The following is a 26,265-nucleotide window of genomic DNA, read 5'->3' as shown; positions in this document are numbered from 1 at the left end:
CACTGGCCACTATGAAGTGTGCCTGGTAAAGCCTAGATCTGGGAGCTGGAGGTGGGTGTGATGAATGACAGTTGCTGTCACTGCATGTGCTGGACACAGCTCTAAGTGCTTTCGAGTGTCCATTAGGACAACAGCACCATGAATGGCTTATCCTGATCTAAAGACGAAGCATTGAGGCCCAGGGAGGGGAAGAAAATTGCTCCAGATCACATGATGAGCCAACAAATGGAGTTGGGCTTCTAATCCAGATCGTCCCCTGCTCTCTTTCTCTCTTAGGATCTGACTATCGGGCACAAGCACAACAGGAAAAGGACAGGAGAGAGATCTGTGACTTACGGACCACCTTACCGTGCTTCCTCCGTGAACGAGAAGTTTGCAGAAGTAGGTAGGTGTCAGTTGAGAATTGGGGTAGAAGGCCGTGTGACCATGCATGGGGGCATCAGCAAAGGTCGAACAGTTCCCACAAGCGGCCAGAGGGGAAGGGGCTGGAGTAGTTCCATTTGTCCAGAGCTGTTTTGAGCCTGGGCCTCCTTAGCTGAGCAGGCGAGTTCATGTGCAAGCTAACAGTTCCAGCGGGAGGGGAGGAGTTCTGTTCAGACATGGCTGGCAGTGATGGCTAAGAACCTTGTGAGTATGCATTTGTGCCGCCTGTGTCTTACAAGTGGTAAAACGTTTCTGTTTCAGCGTCATTAAAAGTAAGATAGCGGAGGGAGGGAATAATAGCCATCACCAGTTATAAAACCTTTTCCCTTTGGAAAGTGGGTACTTAGCAAACATTCGAATGAATGCTAGGGATTCCGCTAAGTGCTTTATGCATTGTTTTCACTTAATCCCTCTTTTGAGGATGAGGTCAGCTCTGCTGCACAGATGGGGGGTCCTGGGTGTAAAGGGATTAGACAATTTGCCCAGGGTCGCACATTTAGTGAGTGGTGATGCTGGTGCTATTGGCTCCTCCTGCCTCAGGGAGCTGAAAAGCAAGGAGGAAGCTTCTGGAAACTGTGAGGGATGGGAGTTGTTTGTTTTTAAACATTTTTTTTTTTTTTTTCCGAGACAGAGTTCTGCCTCACAGAGATCTGCCTGCCTCTGCCTACTGATTGTTGGGATTAAAGGCCTGTACCACCAGAGCCTAGTTTGAGCCACCACTGCCCAGCAGGGTGGGAGTTGTTAATAGAAGTAAGAATGCTTGATGAGAAGAGGAAGGTGGGGGGGGGGGCTATTCATGAGACCACATGGATCAAAGTGTGCTGGGAGAGCCTGGCCTCCAATGTCTGGGCTGGGTGCCGCAGTACTAGAACTGTCAGAGGATACAGGAGAGGATTCTAGGTTATCGTGGGTGTGTGTGAAGTCTGTGCTACCCACTTGTTAGAAGATTCTTCCCAGACTGGGACCTGTGGCTGGGCAGGAGATGCGTGGATGGAGATGCGTGGATACAAGGAGGAGGTGGCCTTAGTAATTTCTCTGCTGTCTGTACTGAAGCCTGAGTGTGAGGTTGGATCATCGCCAACCTTCCCACTTTGTAGACCATCAAAAAAGTGAGACCTTTTGTCATAGGTTTTCTTTCTTTCTGGCAGAATAGTATGAAATTAATCTATTAGGAATTGGGTGGCACTGGCTCCTCAAGAACATTTTTGAGGCTGTAACCTAACATGCCTAAGGCATGACCCTTCAGTGGTGGCCCATGCTACCTGTGGTATAGGTGCAAGGAAGTCTTAGGTCCTTGGACTGAGTGAGATGTTTATGATGGAACCTGAGCTGTTTATGAGGGAAGTACTCCCTTGGGGGGAGTTGCTGTTACCATTTCCTTGGACCCAGCAGGGTTCATTTTTCCTCCTGGTTGGTGGTTTTTAAATTCTGTGCCGAGAGGTGGGCTGTCAGAGGGCCCCTTCCTGCGAAACGATGGTGACTGTAGCAAATGAGATCTGTGCTTATGTAATTTTTTTAGAATAAATAAAAAGATGGCTCCTGGCAGGTCCCGCAAGGGCGGCCTGGAAATGAACAGCATCGTGAGGGATTAAGTTGCATTGCAGTTGAATTTTGAAGCTGCCAGACTCTGCAGTACAGTCGTCAGCTGTAACCTCCAGGTGTAAACAGACCTTCATCAGCATCACTGAAAAGGGCTTTGAGGATTCAGACAGAACTCTGTGGGATGCTGTCCATCAAAAAGTCATTTGCCAGGCCTTGTTTCCGGCTGTGATGTGTTACCCCAGCGGCTGGCAGGATCTGGAGAGCTTTGCAGCAAGGAGAGGTAGAGGGTATCTGGGCTCGCTTGGGTCCTGATTTCGTTAGTAGTTTGTCTCCTTTTTGCCAGCTAAGACACATTTAGAGGCCAGGGAAAACTTGCCTTTAAAATAAGACTAGAAGTAACAGTTACTGAAGTAGTCCTTCATTTTGTAAAATAATTATGGCTGATTTGGGGGCTAGTGTTATATATAACTCAGTGGTAAAATACCTAACCTTCCATGGGTGCGGCTCTGGGTTTGAGTCCAGCCCCTCCTGGGGTTGGGGTGGGGGGTAATATTATAATGACTTCTGTGCCTTCTCAGAATTACCTACCGAATGGGCCTTTGGGCAAAAGGATTTTTTGTTTCTTTGTTTGTACCTCTTTCTCTCTCAGCCAAGAACATTCCTGGCATGTGGAATGAATTTAATATAGATTAATTACATGACACAGGGTGGTAACGCTGCCTGACTTATTCAAACCTTGAATTGGTAGATAAGGAAGCCCTGGGAGATAGTGGCTTGCTTTCAGAACCTCTTCACTGAAAACAATAAGGGGGGCTGGAGAGATGGTTCTGGGGTTAAGAGCACCTACTGACCTTGAAGCCCTGTGTTAGACTTCCAACACCTACAATGCTGTTTGTATACCTGCCTGCTGTTCCAGCTACCAGATCCGACACTGTTTTCTGGACTCTGCAGGGGCCTGTACTCATGTGCAAATACCCCATACCACATATACACACAACTAAAAAATAATAAAAACAAATCTTAGGAAGAGATTCTGAAATAATCAATATTGAGTATAGATGAGTCCTGAGGTTTTTAAAAGTTTTACAGCCTGGGGTTGGAGAGATGGCTCAGGTTAAGAACCCTTGCTTGTTTTGCAGAGAGAGTGTGCATTTAGTTCCTAGTTCCTGTGTCAGGCAGCTCATAACTGCTGAAACTCCAGTTCTAGAGGATAAAAGCCGCCCCCCCCCAAGTTTACCTGTATGCACATGCTATACACACACACTCAATCACACATACCCATAAAATAAATCTTTAAAAAATAGTTTCCCCAGGTATTAAAATCCTAAGCTTTCCTAGAATAAACAAATACAGTTTTATATATGTAAGTGTCTGAAAACATTAAAAGAACCGAGCACAGTTCGTATATTCAGGAGTTTGAAAATTTGTCCTAAATGTCTTTTTTTTTTTTTTTTTTTGGAGACAGGGTTTCTTTGTGTAGCCTTGGTTGTCCTAGAACTCACTCTCTAGACCAGGCTGGCCTTAACAGAGATCAGCCTGCTTCTGCCTCCCAAGCGCTGGAACTAAAGGCATGCACCACCACCGTCTGGCCCAATGTCATTTATTTTGAAGAGCTGTTTTACTGATTATTTTAATTTTGAAATATATATATATAATATTTAAAATATTTATGAATATCTATCTGTGTGTGTTCTGAGTTAATGTATGTGCACAGCAGTCTGACCCTGGAGGTCAGAGGGGAATTGGATTCCCTAGAACTAGAGTGACAGATGACTATTAGCCACTGTGAGGGCGCTAGAACTGAATGTGCTCTTCACTGTGCGCGCTCTCTCTCTCTCTCTCTCTCTCTCTCTCTCTCTCTCTCTCTCTCTCTCTCTCTCTCTCCTTCCCTCCCTCACCTCTCTCCGCCTCTCTTGTGTAGCTGTAGAGTAGGCCTGAGTAAAAGTAATTTTAACTATATAATGGGAAAGCCAGGAGTGAAATACGATTTTAGAAGTAGGATTGTTCTGTTACTATCTAAATTGCATAAATATACAACATTGTATATTGGGATTGTCTATAGAGCACTATGGTAATTTGACTAAGAAATGCCCCCCATGTGTTCAGGAATTAGAACACTTGGTCCCTAGCTGGTGGCACTTTGTGGAGGTGTTGCAGCCTTCCTGGAGGATGCATGCTGCTGGGGGTGGGCTTTGGGAACTTACTGCTCTTTTTACTTTGTCTGTGGTTGGAGATTTGATCTCTTCCTGCTCTGGTCACCATGCCTGCGCCTTGCTGCCACACCTCTCCTCTGTTGTGATGGGCTTAGTCCTCCGAAACCTTAAGCCAGAATAAACTTTCTTATGTAAGTTGCTGTTGTTCATGGTGTTTTATCAGAGCAACAAGAAAAATAACTAAAACAGCACCAAGTAAATTTAGGGACAAAAGTATTACAATTTGTCCTGTAGCATTCATTTTATTTTACATTATTTATTTATTTTTTGAGACAGGGTTTCTCTGTGTAGCCCTGGCTGTCCTCGAATTCACTCTGTATGTAGCACAGGCTGACTTCAAATTGAGAGATCCTTCTTCCTCTTTCTCCCAAGAGCTGGAATTAAAGGTGTGAGCTACCACTGCGTGGCTTTATTTAACTTTTAAAGAGGCAAGATCTTGCTTTTTTGTTTGCCCATGGGAACCTCCAGCTCCTGGGTTCAAGTAATATTTCCTGCATCAGTTTTCCAAATAACTGGGTTTATTGGTGCATACGACTGTGACTGACTAGGCCAGTAGTCTTGAAATATTCCCAATATCAGTAAAATCACACCTGCAACATTTGTATAGGTATAAATTATAGTCATATATTTGCTTAGTGGCAAGCAGTTTGTAGTTAAGATAATATATAAATAGAAACAGGATGAGGCAAGTCAACACAATTAGAAGTTATACTGTTTCCTTTAGGTACCCTTGAGATCACTTCCTATCCTCTGCTTTGGAGACATCTGGTTGATGGTGACAGCGATCTGGAAGAGGAGGCACACAGCACTGTTTGAGGGACGTTTTGCTAGTGTCTGGTGAGCTGTGTGGATGAGAAGTTGACAGAGAAGGTACACTGTCAAGCAGATTGAGAGTAGGCTGGGTGGAGAGTAAACTGGGGGTACAACTCCCTCACCATCTGTCCAAGAATGATGCCGAGGTATCATTTATGAAAGTTCCGAGGATTAAAGCCATCCCATTAGAGTAGTCAGATCTTGTTCTCATAGCTGGTAGTGCTGGACACTGGACCTTAGAGTGTAGTTCATACATAAGACATGCAGAGTTTAGACTGGGAGGTCCTTCCAGTCTTTGAAGAGAATTGATTGGAATGAAGTGGTAAGGAAACAAAGCCAACCACCAGGAAGTGGGGATAAGATGGAAGTACTGGGCTCAGGCTTGGTGAATTTTGAGTGGATAGAGGCTGCAGACTGGAGAAGTAGGCTCAAGGGGTGCGTACTTCATTCTTGTGGATTATTTGTTGCTAAGCTAGTCCAGCAAAATTTTGAGAATGTGTTTATTAGTGACTTTTCTACGATTGATAGAACACCATGACTAAGACAACTTAAAGATGGAAGGGTTTATTTAGTTATTACTGTTCCAGAAGTTTAGAGTCCACCCTGACAAAGCAAATGCGTGGTGGCTGGAGCAAGAAGCTGAGGACTCACATCTTGAACTGCAAGTGGGAAGCAGAAGGAACACACTGGGGATGGAGCTTAATGCCTGGACACCCAGAGAAAACCAAACCCAAACCAAACCAAAAACAAAACCCCTCAAAGCCTGCCCCCAGGGATGCATTTTCTCTAGTAAGGCCACACCTCCTATGTTTATCTAAACAGTGCCACCACCTGGGGACCAAGTATTCAAACATTTGAGCTCCTGGGGACATCCTCATTCAAACCATTACTAGTTTCTGGAGTTCAAAGGGTGGCATGACTAGGAACATGAGGGGAAAGCATCCTCTATGACTTAGTGAAAATGCTGTTGCAGGACTTGAAGGAAGTCAGCCTCGAAGCACCGGAAACCACCTCAGACCAATATGTGGTCTTCATGTGATTGATGTCTGCCTGGCTGGGTGTAACTTGAAATAAAGTTGGTGATTTCAAGCAGATTGAGAATTCAGTGTTGTTAGAGGAAGCAGGCAGGGGTGATATGTGACAGATTGCTGGAAGCTTGGCTTCGATGTGAAAGTATTTAGAGCAGTACTCAGATCTGAAAAGAAGGTGGTAGCCTACAACATTTTGGTAGCCATGGGTTTTATGAACTACCCACAAATGAAATATTGAAGCAGTGTTTGAGTAATCCTAGCAGAAGTATTTCATAGTAGAGGAAAGAACATCTTTAGGAAATAGGGGGTATAGATATTCAATAACCAGAAGCAATTGCAAATACAGACACCTTCTGTTCCTTCAGGAACTTCTTGAAAGACGGGCTGTGCAGAGCTATATTAAATTCTGGAGAAATATTCTTAAATGATGTAGCATCTAGAGGCACTTAACTGTTCCTATCCTTGATTCTGAATAAGACAGAGTTAGCCAGCTTTATAACTAAGTAGTGGGTGTGTTTGTGGCGTCCATGGCAGAGAGCATGTAGTTGAGGTTTTTTAGAGGTGACAGAGGTAAAATTGGGATTTAGGATTGTCTTTGAGCGGATGCCTCCCAGAAAGGTTGAGTCAGGGACAGTTTATGTTGATTTCTCAGTGGGACAGTGCAAGCATGCTCAGCCTCAGCCTTTGAAGGGGAGGCCCTGAGAGCCCAGCAGGGGATGCCTCACCATTGTCTCTACAGTAAAGAAGGTCTTCAATTTACAGATTATAATCTGCCAAATCCTATTTCAGGGAAGAGGGTAACATTAAGAATTGTGTGCTTGTAGTAATGAAGGGTTTAAAAAAAAAAGATCTGTGAGTGATGTCTGGCAGCTCATTCTCTTGTTCCTACTTCATCTTAATTCTTTCACTCCCAAATGGAAGAAAGGCTTACTGGGACAATCAGAACCCCTGCTGGCTCTGAATGGCTGTCTGTGTCCTGAATGGATGAGGGTAGGAAAGAACTGCGCTCTGCCTGCCTCACTGAGTGCCTTCTGTGTGTCCCAGCTGCTTTATGGGTGGTGGTTCTGCAGATCTGCGTGTCCCTTGCTCTCTATACCAGTGAGGTGGGGATAACCGTGTTCCCCTTTTACAAGCACAGACAAGTTCATTAGTATATGTCTGAGTGGGGCACATTGAGACATGGCCATAATTGAGGGTACCAGCAAGTTCCTTGTCAGTATCAACTGAGATTTTTTTTTTTCAATGTTTTGGGGACTAAATCATTCTGTTTATTTTTTTTCCTGTCTTCTCACAGATGGCTTAAAAAGTAAAATAAATATAAAGGCATTTATTTTTATTTATGCTTGCAGTGTTGGGGATGAAACCTGAGTCCTGTTCATGCTGTGCAAACATCCTACTGCTGAGATACACTCTCAGACTAAAGTCTAATTTCTGAAGATTTTACGATCTTGAATACTACCTTATACTCTTTGGGGTGTGTGTGGGGTGATGATACAGCAACAGTATCATCTAGTTTCCCCCCTTGAGGTAATGAGACATTTCTGAGATAAAAGTGGGGAGAAGGCATACTGAGTTCAGGTTGTATTTTTAAAATTTTTAAATGGCCAGAGAAAGCAGATGAAGAATGTACCTTAATTTATTTTAATAATAATAATTATTATTTTAATTATGTTGTCTTGGTTGGTTTTCTGTTAACAATAACAAAACACTCAAGACCGGATAACATATAAATACGTTCATTTGGCTCTTGGAGGCTAGTCATTCAGGAGATGGCTTTACTCAGGAGATGGCCTGGCATCTGGTGAGGGCCCCTTTGCAGCAGCAGAGCACAGCAAAGGGCACAGTGGTTGAGAACACTTGCTGCATTTGCAGAGGACCTGGGTTTGGTTGCCAGCATCCTCATCAAGCAGATCATAACTACTTGTAACGCCACTTCTAGGAGTTCTCATGCTCTCTTCTGGCCTCTGCAGGTGGTGCACACATACGGTGCACATATAGATAAGCAGGTTCATGTACATACACACATGTAAATCAGAGTAACATTTTAAAACATCTTTTAAAAAACACAGCAAAGAGTATCTCATGCAAACTTGTTGGTTTGGGTTTCTCTTCTTTTTATAAAGATCTCTCAAATGTCTCTACCCTGATGACTTCATCTAATCCTAAATTTAGTTTCCTGAAGCTCCTCCTCCAAATGGCATTAGCATAAGGATTTGGAGATTAGGCTTTCAATACCTCCTTTGGACAAATCAGGTGGCCTGGCTGCTCACTGCCCCATGTTGGAGGCCATTGTCACGAAACCACAAGCTGTACCAGGACTTCAGTGGGTGCTTTAGGAGAGAGCTTGGCTGCCAGGGAGGGACAGGCTTCCTCCCACCTCTCAGTGTTGTTCCCATACTTCATGAATTAGTAAGTGGCTTCCAGAAGTGGTGGCCCCAGAAAGAGACCCAGATGGTGAGCTAGTGTGAACTCTCTGTGAAAAAAACAGGACCCAGACTGACTCCCGTTCCCAGGAACAAATCCTCTACTGTTTCTCAAAGCCAACATCATTCTGCGTAAATATTATCTTTTACCAGAGACGCAAGCTTTTGTAAAAGTGAAGGTGGATTAAAACTACAGCATAAAAACTGTCACCCTATAGCTACTGTCAAGGCTGATGGCCGCTGTGGTTTCTATTTAGTATATATAAGTCAGAATAAATATCCTGGTGCGTCATATTCGGTCGTTTTGGGAAGTCCCGGCACTGAGGATGCAGCTGGGGTGTCATGCTTGTCTAGCATGTGTGAGGCCTTGGATTTGATCTCAAGCACTGGTGGAAAGTCATCGTATGTGGTTGTGCTGTTAGCGGTGTCTCTCTGTACTGCAAGCAAACATATGCTTTGAGGACATGAAATTACTTTCATATTTCCTGATGTTATGGTTGTTGATGTCTCCACCATGTCAAAGACCCAGTTTTAAAGTACCTTCTTCCTTCACTTTTTTTTTTTTTTTCTAGATTGAATGGAAAATATTCATACTAAAATATATTGTGGACAACTGGTTTGTCAATTTCTGAAGCAGCATTTTTATTCAACAGCAAGTAAAGCAAGTTTGCCCGACTAAATTATTCATAAGAATTACAAAACTTGTCATTTAGAATGGATGTTAGGATATTCAGGTCATTTAGGAGACTGTGGTTAAAAATAAAATGACCCAAATATATAGCTCTACTTTTTTTTTTTTTTTTTGAAGGCAAGTTTAAACTTTTAATTTTTATTTGACATTGGTCCTAATTCTGTTTGAGGAATGTCAGTGGCTACTTTGTCAGTGTTTAAATAGAAAGGCAATTCTTCTGTTGTTGGCGATGCCTCTGTAGCCAGGATGCATGCATGTTGTAGCCAGGACCCATGCATGAGGGATATGTAAGTCAGTAACAGAGAAACCAGAGAAGGTCATGAGCAAATCACTCCTCCAAGAAAAACTGGAAACAATTTATTACTTGTCCTGATCACTCCTTTTGTACTTTAAAAAAAGAAGCGGTTGAAATATGAACTTGTCCCAGTCTGCTTTGGGGTGGTAACTGGAGCATAAAATGTTGAAAATCAATTATGTATTTAGGGAGATGAAACAGGCTGACATATTGAAGGCATAGTATATTGTTTGGTGGACAAATCCAGCCATTACATCATCTTCCTGCAGTGAAATGGTCTCCTGAGAGGGGACAAGATAACCCGTCGTAACTGTCTTAACTTCACTAACTTGCTATTGATCTTGGGAAGAAGCCTGTCTTAAGAATTGAATGAGTTTTTATTGTTGAATGATAAAGTATTTCCTACTGTCATGGTTTATAGTAGTTCATTAAGTCACATAGTGCTGTTTGTTGCCCATGCTACTGAGCTGGGATGATCTTTACAAGAAAGGGCAGAGAGGCTGAGGTTTCTCCTGTAGCCCCACCAAGGCTGAAACAGTGCTTACAACTGCCCTGATGTTTATGGACCTGGGCTGCCTTGTGAACACTTTGTGTGATGGGGAGGCACCTGCAGACTGGGCTGCACAGGCTCTTTGTACAGTCATACACAGTGACTTTTGACAGCTGGAGCTAAAACCCAGGGCATGCAAACATGCAGCTACAGCTAAATGCCTCAAACTGTGTGCCTTCACAACAGAAAGTCACTTTCTTAGTCGTGGGAGGCAGAGCTCCAAGATCAAGGTGTGGGCAGGGCTGCTTCCCTCTGAGTCCTGCAGAAAAAGGATCCATTCTTTCAAAGCCTCTCTGGTTTCTAGGTGTCTGTATCTATATCCAAATTCCTGCTTTTATGATGATAACATCTCTATATCAGTTCTGTCTGTAAAGAAGGTCCTGTTCTGCACTGCCCTGATGTGGGACTTCAGCGTTTATAATGGGAAGAACCTGTCAACCCCAGTGGCAGGGTTCTGAGCTTGATCTCCTGTCCAGTGCTTCTCCCCATTGTTTAGTAAACACTTGGTAATATTTGCAACTTGGGCAAGAAGGCCAGTTTCTTCCTATATCTATGTCTGCATATCTCCTTTCTTTATTTTCTTCCCTGCTGACTTATAGATGGATGTCAAGTCTTTGATGGCAATAATTTTCAATCAATTTTAAACATTTGTCTTTTCCCTGTTTGCTCTGTGGAGTATAAAAGTAGTTGTTTGATGCACACTGGTTTTTAAAGAGGACAAATAGAGTATACTTTGCCTGTGATCATTTTCCTTTTAGTCTGTTTGCAACTTTTAAATTGTATTTATTTATTCATGTTTTGTGCTTTCACAGGGGAAAATGATCACTATTTCAAGATTTTTTTCCTGTAGGATATAAATCCATTTGGATCTCAGTGCTTTCAATCCAGGCAGTCACGGGATGGAGGTACCAGGACTTGTCTCCAAGATAGAAGATAGGCATTCACTGTGCTGTATTTAGGAGATGAACCATGTGCCGTGTCATTTGAATTTTGCTAGTATTTAAAAGAATTGTTTATAGCTAGGCAGTGGTGGCTAATGCCTTTGAAACCAAGACTTAGGAGGCAGAAGCAGGCAGATTTCTGTGAGTTTGAAGCCAGCAGTGGCTACAGAGCTAGGTCCAGGATAGCCAGGATTACACAGAGAAACACTGTCTTGAAAAATAAACAGCAAACAAACAAAAATTCATTTATGTCCCAAAGACACTAATTTATTTAATTCCTGTGGGCAGAGAAGTTTTTCCTTGGAGTCAGCCTGATTCAAGATTATAAAATCATGGACAATGATTCTCTTTGTTAATGTTAAGAATTAAATGTTTCACACCAGGCATGGTGGTGCACCCCTTTAATGCCAGCACCGGGAAGTCAGAAGCAGGCAGGTCTCTGAGTTTGAGGCCAGCCTGGTCTATAGACTACAGGACAGACAGAAAAGCAGTAACTTGAAAAACAAAAGACTCCCAAAACAATAAAAGAAAATGAAGGTCTTGAGCCCAGTCTGGTGGCATATACGTTAATCCTAGCATTTGGGCCACAGAGGCATGTGATTTCTGTGAGTTCAAGACCAGCCTACTCTACATAGCTGGTTTCAGGCCAACCAAGACTATATAGCGAGGTCCTATTCAGAAGAAAGGAAGAAAGAAAGAAAAAAAGAAAGAAAGCTAGCTAGCTAGCTTTGTGATGGATCCAGGAAATTTGTGGAAATATACAATGTATATAGGATATAACTAATTTATATATACTAGTAAACTCTTCTCAAAGTAATTTTAAATTTGCTTTTTCTTTCTTTCTTTCTTTTTTTTCTTTAAAAGATAGACACCTTAGAAAATTGTGGCATGTAGAAATGTAAAGACCTTGGCAATCTGGGCATGGTAGTATACTCTTGTGTACTAGCTGGTTTTGTGTGTCAACTTGACACAACCTAGAGTCATCAGAGAGGAAGGAGCTTCAGGTGAGGAAATGCTCTCATGAGATCCACCTGGAAGGCATTTTTCTCAATTAGTGATCAATGGGGGAGGCCCAACCCATGATGTGTGGTGCCATCCCTGGGCTGCTGGTCCTGGGTTCTATAAGCAGGTGGGTTGAGCAAGCCAGGGGAAGCAAGCCAGTAAGCAGCATCCTCCATGGCCTCTGAATCAGCTTCCAGGATCCTGCCCTGTTTGAGTTTCTGTCCTGACTTCCTTCAGTGATGAACAGCAATGCTGGTGTAAGCCAAATAAACCCTTTCCTTCCCAACTTGCTTTTTGGTCATGGTGTTTTGTGGCAGCAATAAAAACCTAACTAAGGCATCTATCTTGTAAATCCATGAACACCAATTTAAGTGATTTGTGACTTTCCTTGTATTTTGTTTATAGCTGCCTCTTAGTATCTGTTTGCCTTTTGAATATTATTATAGAACAGGCCTGGACCAAAAGTCTCTCTCTGTTGGGTTTGCTCAGTATCCCACAGTTCAGAGCATCCAGTTATGTGGCATCTGACTGGAAGGCCCTCCATTTATTTGTTGAGAAAAAAAGGGAAATCCCTAACAGCTGATAGTGAAGGAGCAGGCAGTCCTATAAAAGTTGACAGGCACTAAAAGTTGGTCTTATCTCATACTGTGCTTGCCACAATTTCCTTCTCATACAACCCAGATCCAAGGGAAAGGCTTTTGTTGTGAACATAGCTGTTAGAGTACTAAATGCTCTCCCCTCCCCAAACATATTAAGGGATATGTGGTATATGGGTTTTGAGACCATAAATTTATAGTGGAGTTGAGTGTCTTAGAAATGGTAATACCTTAATTTCAGCTAATTGCTGCGGATCAAATTATGTAGGCTAGAGTAATTGTTTTTGTAAAAAAAATTTGAGATATGGTGGCACATGTCTTTTACCCTAGCACTCAGTGGACAGAGATAGAAAGTTCTCTGAGTTGGAAGCCAACCTAGTGTACATAACAGCTCCCAGGCTAGCCAAAGCTATATAGTAAGACCCTGCCTGAGAGAGAGGGGGAGGGAGATAGAAAACAACAAGAAAAAGCAAATCAAACTGGGTGGTGTATGGTGAGGGCAGCAACACACTCCTTTAGTCCCAGCACTCTAGAGGCAGGCCTAGGTGGATCTCTGAGTTCGAGGCCAGACTGGTCTATAGAGCGAGTTCCAAGACAGCTAGAAGCTTCACAGTGAAACCTTGTCTCTGAAAACAAACAAACAAACAAACAAACAAACAAACAAATGTAACATAAAACAAAGTATGGGCATGGTATGGTGAAGCATGTCTATAACCTATCAGAAAAACAACAAAATAAAACAAAAGAATTATGGTAACATATGTAAGACATAAAGTTTACTTTTAACCCTTTTTAAGTTTGTTATCTGATGGCATTAAATGAATTTGTGTTTTTATAAGCACCACCATCCATGTCCAGAATTTTCTCATAAGCTCAAAGACAAATTCTGTTTCCTTTGAGCAGTAGCCGCTCATCACCTTGCCTCCAGTGTCAGTGACCTCTGTCTACTTTCTGAAGGTATGGATTTGCTGAGTCTAGGTACCTCATCCCCTGGAGCCATGCGTTTGTCCCTTTGTGTCTGCGCCTCTCGTTATCCTTAAGTTATATCTGTACAGCTTTCACCATAGGCAATTTCTTTTTAAATCATAAAATAATTTGGCGGGTCACTGTGGAATATTAAAGTTCCGAGACAGAAATTTGAAACTCTTCATTCCTCCAGGGGCCAGAAGGTAGTAGTAACCTCTAATATTGATGGAGCAGTTACTGTGTGTCAGACTGGGCTCCAAGCACTTTGCAGGTAATAACACATTTACTCTCACACCAGAAGAAACAGTCACGGATATCCCAATTTTGCACACAGGAAGCTGAAGACAAATCATGCCCTTAAGACAATGACCTAGCTTGTATGTGAAAGGTGGGGCTCTAGCTCCAAAGCCTGGCTGTTTCTAGGTGCAGCTGACTAGGCCATGGGAAGCTAGGTAGGCCAGCCCTGGAGGCCTCTGATCCTGTGTCCTGGTACAGGGGCTAAGAGAGCTTCGCAAATAAATACCCTCAATGTTGCAGGAGTGGTACTGCTGGTCCTTGCACATTTTCAACAGCAGCTAGAAACCCTTTCCCACTTCTGGCCTCCTAATTGCTAAGCACAGACAGCCTAATTCAGCCAAAGACAAAACAAAGCGTGCCGCCAGACAGAGTCTCTGGGACCCACTAGTTTGAGGCTTTTGCTCTGCGGGTTTCAGATAAGCTTTTTTTTTTTTTCTCATCCAGAACCCAGGACAGTTTGCACCCCTGCTGTCGTTTCCTCCAGGGAGAGGCCTACTGCTCTTGGCACCCTCAGCTGCAACTCAGACATAGCAGTTTTTAGTAAATCTGAACGATGACTCTAGAGCAATCTTGATTCCTTCCCAAGTGCTGCCAAGAGTTCACTAAAAGTCTAATTTAAAACAAAACAAAGCCAGTCGGTTTTGAGAGGCTCATGTCCTTTCATGTAGGGCTTTGCAGTTTGTTTCATTTTGGGCTTCTTTGATTTAACAGTGCTGATTAAAATAAGACTTTAAAGTGTTTTTTCCCTCTCCTTTAGAAAAAGCCTCACCAAAGAAACCGAAATGTATGCAGTGTGTAACACATCCATACCTTCCTGTCCCTATTTTAATACCAGCTGCTAGCTTTCATGACATGGTCACTGCATGCTAACCACTTCCTTTAATTGTGGAGTCAATCATTTAAGAATTTAATTGTGGAGTCAATCATTTAAGAATTTGAATATATGCTGAATTCTAGCACGGGAAGGATTTGAGCATGTGTAATTCAATGTATTGATTTTGCACATGAAACTGTTCAGGGCCATCTGATTTACAGGAGCAGTCAAAGGTCATTCAGATGTCTGGCAGTCAGAAGCCCTTGAACACATACATCTATCTAAAAAAGATAGGCTTTTTTAGGTGTGACAATGTGTTATCACTCAACAGCTTCTGAGCTGTTCTAGATATTTTAAATGGTTATGTCTCAGTCCCTTCATGTTACTACACAAAATAATGAAGACTAGGTAATATTGCTTATAGTTTTGAGGCTTAGTTAATCCACGCTCCAGTGCCTGCAGTCTGGTAAGACGACAGCTTGTTGCTGCATTTTTCAGATGTTGAGAGTAGAAAGGCAAGGGGGCTTAGGGTATCCCTTCAATTCTTTATTAAGGCCCTAAGCTAGAGCCCTCATGGCTTGACCACTTCCTCACCTTTTAATGTAGTAGCCCTTATCTTGAGGGCTCACACATTTTCAAGAGAAGCTTATTCATGTTTAACCTCCCAGTGCACTCTGAGACTTGGAGTGAGTATCTGAAGCACTGGAGAATGCTGAGCCCTGAATATACTGTGCTTTTCCCCTGTGCATACATACCTGCAATAACAAAGGTTAATTGACACATTTAGCACAGAAGGGATTAACAGTGACTAATAATATAGAACAAGTAAATGATATACCGGAAACATAGTAGTTGATCTGATTATGTAGACAGCTACCAGAAGGCTAATAGGTTGATCGTATATGTAGCCTGGATGGGCTGGATAGAGATTATTTACTTTTTGGAAGGGTGGTAAGTGGCTTTATCACACCACTTTGTACCAAATGTGACCATGTTGCTCAGCTGATAGAATGCTTGCCTAGCATTCACAACACCCTAGGTTCAATCTCCAACCCTGTTTTTAACTGGCCATGGTGGCCTATGTTTTGGTAGAGTCATTGGTGTTCAGAGCTCGGCAGTGGGGAGGGTGGAGGCAAGGTACCCTTTCTACTCAACAGGAAATCATCCACGCTTTTTGTGGGCAGCCTGGACTATGAGATCCCATCTCAGAATTTGGATGGGAAGTGTAGCGTAGTTGGTAGAAGTACTTTCTGCCAAGCCTGGTAACCTAAGTTGAATCCCTGGAACCTACATGGCAGGAGAAAGCTGAGTCCTGCATGTTTCCTTTTGGTCTCCATACGTGGTGTAACATGGACACACACACTCTTTCTCAATAGACAAAATGTAAAAACAAGTTATTTTTAACCAGGCATTGTTGGTGCACTCCTTTAATCCCAGCACTTGGGAGGCAGGGAGTTCAAGGCCAGCCTGATCTGCAGAGTGAGTAGCCAAAGCTACACAGAGAAACCATGTCTCAAAAAACAAAGACAATTCTTGTTAACCAGCAACCTGCCTTTTGTGGATACTTTTAAAATCATAGAACTATAACGCAGGCATTTAAAACAAGATCATTTTAAATTAAAAATTATTATTATTGAGTGCGTACATAATGAGTGTGTGGGTGTGTATACCGTGGTATGTGTATGGAGGACAACGTTGTAGGAATCGGTTCTTTCCTTTTTTTTTTTTTTTTAATGTATTTAAACGTGGGTTTTCCAGGCTCGAATGGCAGGCGCCTCTAACTACTGAGCCATTCCGATGGTTTAAGATAGTAAATTTTATTTAATTTAACTTTAACAGAATACAACGGAATTTAAAGTAGAAGGGATGGCTGAACTTAAGATTCCTTGACTTTTCTCAGAAAATTTCCAGTGCCCCTCAGCTTTTTACGGGATCATAACCTGACAAACCCAGGTAATGAGTACACTTGCCTCTACCAAGCTTCTTAGCTTAGTCTTGTCTGCTTTGCTGTGTTACTGTTTTTGAGACAGCATCTTCATTAGCCTGTTATAACCTCCCAAGAGATAGATGCACTGGGATTACTGCTCCGTTACGCCCCCCTCCCCCTGCCTTTAGCATACTCAGAACACTGTGTTAGTAGGCAGCATCATCATCTAACACAAGCCCTTTTTGCAATGCAGTGTTGAGTGTCTCTTGTATACACACAGGTGAGTGTTGAGTAGACACAGTGGGATGCAAAAATGCGAAACACAATACCCCCAAATACTGGCATCATAGTGTGCTGTAGAATGCTTGCTGACCTCAGGGCCATGTGACTGGGAACTGTGGGTCAATGCACTCACTGCCCAGCATGGAGAGAACACATGCTGTGAGCCTGGGAAAAAGTCCAAATTTAGCTCCAAGTATGGTTTCTACTGAATTTGTATCAATTTCACACCTCCAGGAAGTGGGAAAATTCCCAAGTCATATCATCGGGAGTCAGTGGCTATGTATATGAAAAAATCAAAGCCCCACCTCAGGATGATTTTGTACAGCCTGAGAGACCTCCATACCCACTGACAGGACAACACTTGTGGTTTGTAGTAACCCCAGGCTAGCTAGGCCTTGTTTGTGTTTCCCATAATTTATCAGGTGACATACTATATACCACATCCCGGGCATGTGATAATGAAACAAATGAATCCCCCTTTCCTGTCCTAGGAGGCTAGTTGGCTTACATGCAAATACAAGGTAATGCCACAGGAGATTGAGAGTGAGGGGAGTGGGATTTAGTGAGAACACGTGGGAAATTGAAGCAAGCCTCATCTTTGTAGCAAACAGTCTTTGTGGAGTAACATTGGCTGTTAGAGGGTGAACAGGAGCTGTCAGGAGAAATTAGTATATTCCTGGTACACTACAAGGATCTGTGTCGTGTAGTGAGGTGGCTAGGATTTGGGTAACAAACTTATACCAAATGGGAGGGGGATGCCCTGAGGTTTAAAAGGTCATCGCGGGGAAATAACACAAATCTGTAAGCATGAAGCATGTAACTAAGTCCATGTACATACTCACTGGCCAGCTGCAGGCATCAACATTTTGCTGAGCTTATACACAGTTTGTGTATGGGTGTTTCGAGTAATTTATTTTTCCTCGTCTGTCTAACATGAGCAGCATGAAGTTTGATCTGAGTCACTTTCTATGTAATCATATTTGGTTTATATCTGATTGCGAATACCATGGTGGTCCTGTAAGACTACAATGGTACTGAAAAATTGTCCTTTTGCTTAGTGATGCATAGTGGCTGATAAGTAGAAAACACAACTCATTTTTGTGGTGATGCCAGTGTAGAAAGGTAAAAAAGTTCATGGAGACTCTTATGTGTAGTGTACCATTTTATAGAAAACTTTTTAATATTAAAAAGGTAATGCTCTACTCATAAAAAGTTCCCTGTTATGCCTGGAGCAGCCTCCCATACCTTGCATTTAGCATCTCATTATATGACCTAGTTTCTCTAGGTCCACTCTGGTGTTTACACAGTGATGAAGTTGCCTAGCAATGCTCTTCTCAGGCTATGATTTGTGGTAAGAATACATAAGAGGCAGTCCTTTGAAAACTGTCTGTATATTATATTATTATAAGCAATCATCCTCATGCTGTTTAGATCTCCAGGCTTACTCATTCTTCATAACTGCAACGTTGTCATCTTTGACCTATATCTTTCCCCTTTCTATATACCAGCAGCTTAGAACAGATCCTATGCATATGTGATTTTATTTGTAAATAGTATTCATTTCCAATTGATAAAGCTTCCTATCCCCATGCTGTGGGCACACAGTAAAATGAGAACGAGTCCCTGATGCGCATCTACCATCCAGTCCAAATTTCCATCACTATAATGAAATACCTGGGATAATGAACCTAAAAGCACAAATGGCTTATTTGTCTCACACTCCAAGAGGTTCCAGGACAAGATGAGCTGTAGGCTTCTGATGAGTTAACCCATCTCGGCAGGCATGTGAGGTGGAGCAGAAATGCTCACCTCCTGGTCAGGAAAAAGAGGCTGGGTTCCCACCATTCTCCTCATGGTCATGTACCCAATGTACTTAAAACACACACACACACACACACACACACACACACACACACACACACACCCACCCACCCACCCACCCACCCACCCACCAACCAACCAACCAAAAACAAACACACACACACACCAACCAAAAACAAACAAACCAAAAAACCACCTCTACCCAGCATGGCCTTTCTTGGAAAGGTTCCCTTCCCTTGGGAAGACAACACCATCTTCACCATCTTGAGGAACAACCTTTTATCCACAGTCCACTGGGACATTTCAGATCTGAACTAAAGCATATCATCTGTAGGGTTCATTTCCAGTATTTTACTAGCATGTTTCTGTGTTTTTTGTTCCCTTTACAAGTGTTTTGTAGTTTATCTGGTGTTCCTCAGATCATTTACCATCAGAGTGGTCCCTGTGGAAGGTGATTCCATAGCCCCCACACAACACTGCATGTGTGCACGTGTGTGCATGCCTGCTCTTGCACCTCACCCCACCCCTCAGCCCTCCCACATGCTGACCGGTTTCGGTGATTTGCCTCAGTGTTTAGCAGCTGATGATTTGGAAGCATACATGGAGGTGGTCTTCAGCACCCACAGCTCCAGCCTTTGAAAGCTGTCCCCTTGCATAGCTTCTTGGCTTGGGCCAGTTTAGGGCCCTCATTTAAATGTACATAGATAGCTGTACTAGTTTGTTTTTGTCAACTTGATCCAAACTAGAGTCACCTGGGAAGAGGGAGCCTGAACTGAGGAACTGCCTTCATCAGATCATCCTGTGGTCATGCCTTTGGGGGTACATTCTTGTTTAATGATATGGGAACGCCCAGTCCACTCTGGGTGGTGCCAGCCCTAGGCAGATAGACCTGGGTTGTATAAGAAAAGTAGCTAGGTACAAACCAGTAATCATTTCCTGATTTCTGTTTGTTTGGATTGATAACTCAAGAGGATTGCTGAATATTCTCTCTGTCCCTCCCCGGTCCCCCATCCCCAGGTTTGAAGTGGCTTCATTGTGCTCTTACTCATGGTTTACCATGGCGGTAGGGGGTTCTCTTCTGCCTAGAGTCATTAACAGCCTCTTTGCCAGTAGCTTGTATGTACTTGTATGCTTCATCATAGGTTGGTTGTCTGTGTTACTGAATTCAGGCCTTATTTTTTGACCTTGGGAATTATTTGGGAGGGAATCTGGCAGTAAAGAAAGCCCTTCTCTTTGCTGGTCTCCGGCAGCAGCTGTGTCATTGAGGAAGTAAGTGTTGACACTGCTTTTGGTTTTCAAATGACTGTATACTTTCTTCCCAGGAGTGAAAAAACTGCATGGTTGGGCTTTCTGGATTTTTAATAAGATCAAAGTTATAAAACCAAGCAAGGAGAGGTCCAGGTAGAAAGCAGAAAACCCTTGGAGATTACAAAATAAGCTCTGCCCAGCACATAGCAGTGACTGTTTTTCTTTAGTTCTCAAGCGTAAGACAGTGCAACAGGCTAGCTTTGAAAGTCAGAAATTTTGGAATATTGATAAGCTTATATGTATAGTTAGCTTTGCCCGTATATGGCTTTGGATGGCAGCATCTCTCTCCTTCTCTCTGTGTGTGTGCAGGGGTGCACATGGGGGAAAGGCCACACTTTAACTCAAGTTTAGTCTTGAATTCAGGGCAATGTTCCCGCCCCAGCCTCCCCAGTACTGAAATTATAGGTGTTAGCCACTATGCGTATTGTGTACAAGTTTGATATTGCAACATTAATATTGGCTTTTCTGTTAGTTTGTTTGGTTTTGGTTGGGTTGTCAATCCCTAGCCTAGATGGCCTGAACCTTGTAGGAATTCTCCTGTCTCAGCCACCCATGGCTTTGAAACTGTCTGTGGAAAGCCGGCCCCGTTTGGCGTCCTTAGCCCATACAGCTGTAGTTCTGTCTCTGAGTTTTCAGCTTTTACCTTACAGCTAGTGGGCTTGGGTGCAGCCTTTTCAGCTCACCCAAGGCCAGCATGGGGTTCTCAGCACAAGGAAGTGTTTTTCTTCGATTTTATTGTTGGGGTTTTATTTTTCATCTGTCCGTCTGCCTGCCTGTCTGTCTCTTTCTTTTTTTCCTTGGGATAGCTGGATCCAGATCTTATGACTTACTTGTATCATAGCCAGAGGCCCCCTCAGCACTTTGTGATGAGTCATTTCCTAATCAGTGCCAAGCTTTGGGCCTGGAATGCCCTGCCCAGGGGTGGGGACAGCAGGCCTGTCTGCAGCTGAGAGGAAGTCCTTGTTCCAGAAGAGAAGGGCAGGGGTCTTCAGGATGAATGGCCTGGATGGGATCCTGAGGGCCCTGTCGGTGGGAGTGGGTTGACACACCCTGTGTTCCCTGACCTACTCTGGCCATGTGGATTCAGTGTAACTACCAGTGTCCTACCTAGACAAAAGCTAAGAGCAAGGTAGTGCCTCAGCCCCTGGGGACTTGACAGGTTATCTAGGGAGAGTTCCAGGCTCCTTATCAGAACTAAGGTAAAGGGTGGGTTAGGCCTGTGCATTACAGGAAAGAAGCTGACACAGTCAGGGCTTGCTGATGGGCTAATGACTGGCCAGGGGCTATTTAAATCTCTAGTGCAGAAATTCCCACTGGATTGAGCCAGGAAGGGATGGGTGGGATCGAGGGCTAAGGTTTGGCTGGGGAAAGGAAGGGCTGTAGACACAGAAAACAGCAGACCAGGCCTGGAATCTCTGCTGCCTGGACCTCAGCTGAGCAGTTCTCAGTGTCTGGCGCAGTTGGTTGTTCTTGCTTGTCTTGTAAATGCTTGGTGTTTAGAATGTAAGGATCATGTTTAATAAGTTTGAAACAATACTGAGAATTATGTTTTTAAATATAGGAGCAGATGCAGATTTTATTTCTCATTTTGAGATAGGATCTTAGCAGTCCAGGCTGGCCCAGAGCTTATGATCCTCCTGTGCCTCAGCTTCTTAGACCCAGGATAGTGTGCACTGTAACCCCTGGTTTGTAAGTATGCAGTCTCATTTTTACAGAGAACTACCAGCTTAAGCATATTGCAGTAGTTTCTTCATTAAGTCTAAAACAACTCAGTGCTTTTGAATGCTGTTGTCTATCAGGTCACACACTAGGTCCACTCTGAATAGGTAACGAATGGCCAAAGCTATTCTTTTAGTGCAAGGGTAAGCCCACACTTGCCCTTGTACAACAATGCTGAGTTTATTGCTTGACTCTCTGTATTCGATGCAGGTTCCATACAGGTAGTTGCCACTTGGCTCACTGATCACAGAACCCTAGTATGTCAACCCATTTTATTATTAACCTCAAAGCAGGAAAAATACTGTCTTTACAGACTTTGGAAGACTGTCTTAAAACACACTCATTTAAAGGCTGCCTCCCCCAGGGTTCTAAAGCCCCAGGACTTACTCCAGGACAGATTGAGCTGATGGAGCCACAGGCTGTAGTGCAATCCAGAAGGAAGAAGGACATGGCTTCCACCCCAAACTGTAGCCCTGTGTTCAGCAAAGTCTGTAACCCTCTTAATTGCCAGTGGCTCGGGAAACCAAACACTTCCTCCTGTGAGAGTTGTATCCCAAAGGAGGTGAATTGGCTGGAAGGGTGGGTCTGGAAAGAGGTGTAGGCTAGAGGTTGGGAACCCCTTTGCTGTACTCTGGTGAGTTTAGTCCTGGATTCTGGCAACTCTGAAAACTAAGAGGGATTTTCAGCTGTCAGACTTCCCTAGTGTTGTCTTACCAGCATCTTCTCATCAGTGCCCAATTCAATTTTATCATGGAAAAAAAATGAACATTTTTATCGGATGATGAGAAGTGTGGATTAAGAGCAATTCACACCCCAAGAAAAGGCACAGGCCTTTTCTGACCCAGTATTCTGGAAATCCATGGGTCTTTATGTGTGATGACATGGACCTTGTCATCAAAAGTAGATCGAATTAGCAGACCTCAGACCTGCATCAAGGGTGCCTGTTGTGTGATGTGAGTCAGGAATTTGGAATCAAGAGGGCTGGGACCCAAGTGACATTTGAGTTTGAAGGGCCATTCATTCTATATTGGAGATCCAGTGGAGCTATCAGAAGTCTGAGGAGGAGGGAAGAGGAGGAGGAGAGGGAGTCCAGGGCACCATCACTGGGAAAGTGTAGGTGTTAGGGGGAAGATTGCACAGCTCATTTCAGAGGAGGAATGATAATGATTTCTGACTGACTGTGACTGAAATGCAGACACTTGGATTCTAGCTCTGAGGATCGGCGGCTGTGATGGTGTCTTAGAATAGCCAGGTCACTCTGGGTACAAGTTAGAAACACCAATAAAAGATGGGCAAGGCAAAGGTTTCCCCTAGGAGAAACAGAAATCTGTAAAGAGGCATTCAAGTAAGACAGGGACAGGTGGAGAGTGGGCAGCTAAAGGAACCCTACTTATGAGGTCAGAATGAGCCGTGGCTGGGCTGGCCCTCCCTTCCTGCAGGAAACCATCAGTATAGTCACTTCTCACCTCTTCAGGAGCCCAGAGAGGGAGTGTTCTCTGCAGACAGCTCCGAACTTACTGCTCGCCCTTATTTCCTGCCTGCCAGGGCAACCAGATTTAGAGACAGTTTATACAGGACTCATCAGTGGCCTCTTCTGTCTCTATTCCAGCCACACCTTGCACCTACCCCAGCACTCTGAAGTTACCCACTCTGTCTTTCTCCACTCCTTTCTCAGGTCTGTTTGCTTTTTCAACTTTTCAGAGGTGTGGGTTTCCCCCACCATCCTTAAGAGGACAAAGTAAACATTCTGGCCCTTGGTCAAGGGTAGTGGTTGGCACTCCTGCCTACCTATGAGGATCTGGTTAAGTCAAGCTGATGAAGTACACTAGTGTTAACCCTGTAACTAAAGATTCTCTTTCAATTCTTCTGAACATCAGAAAACTCCCCAGGAAATCCAAAATAGGAGGTGTTAGGGTGGAAAGCCATCTCCCTGTAGGGCTAGCAGGATGCCTATCTCAAGGAAAAGAAAGTTTCGCAAGATTTGAAGTGGAAAATAATGACCTTTGCCCCTGGACTTGGTGACACCTGCCTGTGGTCCTGAGTACATGGTATGCTGAGGCAGGAGGATCTGTGCCCAGGAGTTTGAGATCAGTGTGGGCGAAACAATAAGCGCTATTAAAAAAAAGAAAAAAAAAAAAGTCATTTGCCACTTAAGCGACAAATGTCAGAGGAATTCCCACAAAAGGTCTCCTCCCCGTCCTGCTGTTAGCTGAGCCTGCTTTCTATTAAGCGCCATCACTCATGTCACAACAGAAACTGGGGCTTGCTTAATTTGTTTTAAGAGGTCTGGGGTACTGTTTCCCTGGTTGCAGTTGAGTGTGACTTGAACCTCTGTCTGAACTCTGGCCTCTGTCCTGTTGTTGAACCGCTCTGCACCTCTGCCTTCTGGTCAGTGTTATTCAGAGCTATAGCCCTAGAACTATCTTCAGGGCCCAGTGATGACATGGTTCAGTTCGTGAATGTATGTAGTGCCTTCTGTTTTATGGTGCGAGGGGGCAGTCGTAGGATAATATTTGAGAGAAAAAGAAAAGTGGGGGTTTTGGGATGACTACGTCTACTGGATACATAACTTTGAAAGAGAGTGGTGAGCAATAGATAAGCCCTAGTAATTCTTCTCAAAAGCATTAAATCTGGTATACTGGAGCTTGAACCTGCAGCCTTTCTAATACATGTTAAGCAGGCAATGTGCCATTGAGCTGTGTTCCCAGCCCATTTTATGCTTAAAGAATTAGCAGACATGTTTCCTATTGTGTGGAGGGGTGGGGTATGCTACAGTATGTGCATGGTGGTCAGAGAAGACAATGGAGTCTAATCTTTCCATGTGTGACTTCCAGGGATCAAACTCAGGTTTCCACATTGTGCAGCAAGCCTCTTTAACCACCGAGCCATCTCATCAGCCCAGTTTTAATGTCTTATTTGGAGGTAGGGTCTTGACATGTTTCCCAGGCTAGCTTCACACTTACTGTTTGTTGTCCAGTCAGGCCTTGGACATGTGATTTTCCTTTCCTCAGCTTCCTGAGTGCTGGATTCTAAGCATGTACCCCCAGGCCAGCCTTTAGTTTTAAGAAGTTAGTTGGAAATCTGGGTATGGTAGATTGTGATTTATAATCTAAGCACTTGAGAGACAGAGGCAGGAAGGGTCACGGTTTGAGGCTAGTGTGATGGTCTACATGGTACATTTCAGGCCAGACAGGAATATATAGGGACACTGGCTTGAAAAACCAAAGCAAAAACAAAACAAATAAAAATGGAAGTCAGTTTGAAATTAGCTCTGAAAATTAAATGTTGGTAAAAGGTGGCTGGAATCTCAACCTTCCTAACACGGCAGCCCTTTAATACAGTTATTTCATTGCTACTTTACAGCTGTAATTTTTCTATTATAAAATACCTCATGTGCAAACTCCTAAGGGGGTCATGACTCACAGGTTGAGAACCACACTGCTCTATGGACTTGAGTTTCAAGTTTCATAGAAACTTGCTTTTTATCAAACTCTGTATTTTATAATGGAATGTCACATGACATAATGCTTACTTTAAAACTGTTATTGGGTATAAATATTGTTCTGTGTACTGAAAACATTTTTGAATGGAGGGGATTTGAAGCAGATTAGTAAAATGTTCCATGCTCCTTTTGGTTTTGTTTTGTTTTTCCTAATCTAAAGTTGGTTTTGAGGGACAAAAATCCCAAGGCATAGTTTTTGTTTGAGTACAGCAGGCAGTCTGACTGTAGTAATAAGTAACTTCTCAAGCACCACTCAGATTCCCCTGGTCTCCTCGGCCTCTCCTTTTCCATACTGTAATTACAGTGGAGACCCATGTAGGACCAGATACAGAATCTGCCGACTGTGATCTCATCACCACAAAAAACAGGCTGTAGGGGCGGTCCCTCTCCTCTAAGGAAGCTCTTTCCCTTCCGCCCTCTGTAATTTCCACCTCTGCCTTTGCTGTAGTCTCAAATTCAGAAAGGATGTTTTCCCAGGCCTTGCCGGAAGCAATGGTACAGGCGGGGTGCTCATCGTGGGGCAGAGGCCACAGAACAAGGGTGCTGTGTATGTACCCTGCTGCAGGTCTGAGGGCCTCAGGCTGGGGTCTCTCTGTCAGAGGGCCTGGGATGTCCTTTGATGCTTGTGGGCCAATTGTACGGCACACACAAGAGGTGGGTCTTTTCTATGGAGAGGTGTGCTCCGCCAGAGGACCAATGGAAGGTCTTGCAGTGGCTGGGAGAAGACTCTGGTCTGTCTGATCCCCTGAAGGAGACAGGTCATGAGGGAGGAGCGCACACTAGGCCACCTGGACATACAATACAAGCTGTTGCTCACCAGGTGGTGCTGTCTTGCAGTGGACAAGATCCTTGCCTGCTGTGGAAGCAGCTGGGGTGCTCAGAAACCCTGACATTTGCTTAACGAGAGTGTGAGTGGAGGCATGCCTTGTTGAGGCAACATTAAATATTTGGTAGGGGAGTGACCACCTGTCCCCTGGGAGGATTCTGTTCCCTCCCTTGTGTTTGCACCTGTGGGGTCCCAGTAATATGAAGTGGGTGGAGGAGACTGAACCTTCCCCAGATCAGTGCATGGTTTCCTCCCAGAGAACAGCGCCAGTGCTCTGTTCTCA

General features: G+C 43.7%; 1 protein-coding gene across 3 annotated transcripts in view; it reads left to right on the top strand.

Moving 5' to 3' along the window:
- The first annotated feature begins 287 nt into the window (after positions 1–287).
- The window catches only part of Tanc1 (tetratricopeptide repeat, ankyrin repeat and coiled-coil containing 1), a 181,822-nt gene continuing 155,844 nt past the window's right edge, over positions 288–26,265 (top strand). For 2 of the 3 annotated variants that reach the window (XM_051184636.1, XM_051184635.1), the window contains exon 1: positions 312–385. The gene's annotated coding sequence lies outside the window, so the exon portion shown is untranslated. Of the gene's footprint in view, positions 386–26,265 lie in introns of all 3 variants that reach the window. The other variant, XM_051184637.1, reaches the window with a different exon arrangement.

The sequence above is a fragment of the Phodopus roborovskii genome, unplaced genomic scaffold, assembly GCF_943737965.1.
Source record: "Phodopus roborovskii unplaced genomic scaffold, PHOROB, whole genome shotgun sequence".
In the NCBI taxonomy this organism is placed as follows: domain Eukaryota; kingdom Metazoa; phylum Chordata; class Mammalia; order Rodentia; family Cricetidae; genus Phodopus; species Phodopus roborovskii.
Note: the sequence above shows the minus strand (reverse complement) of the source record. Positions and strands in the feature narration are given on the sequence as shown.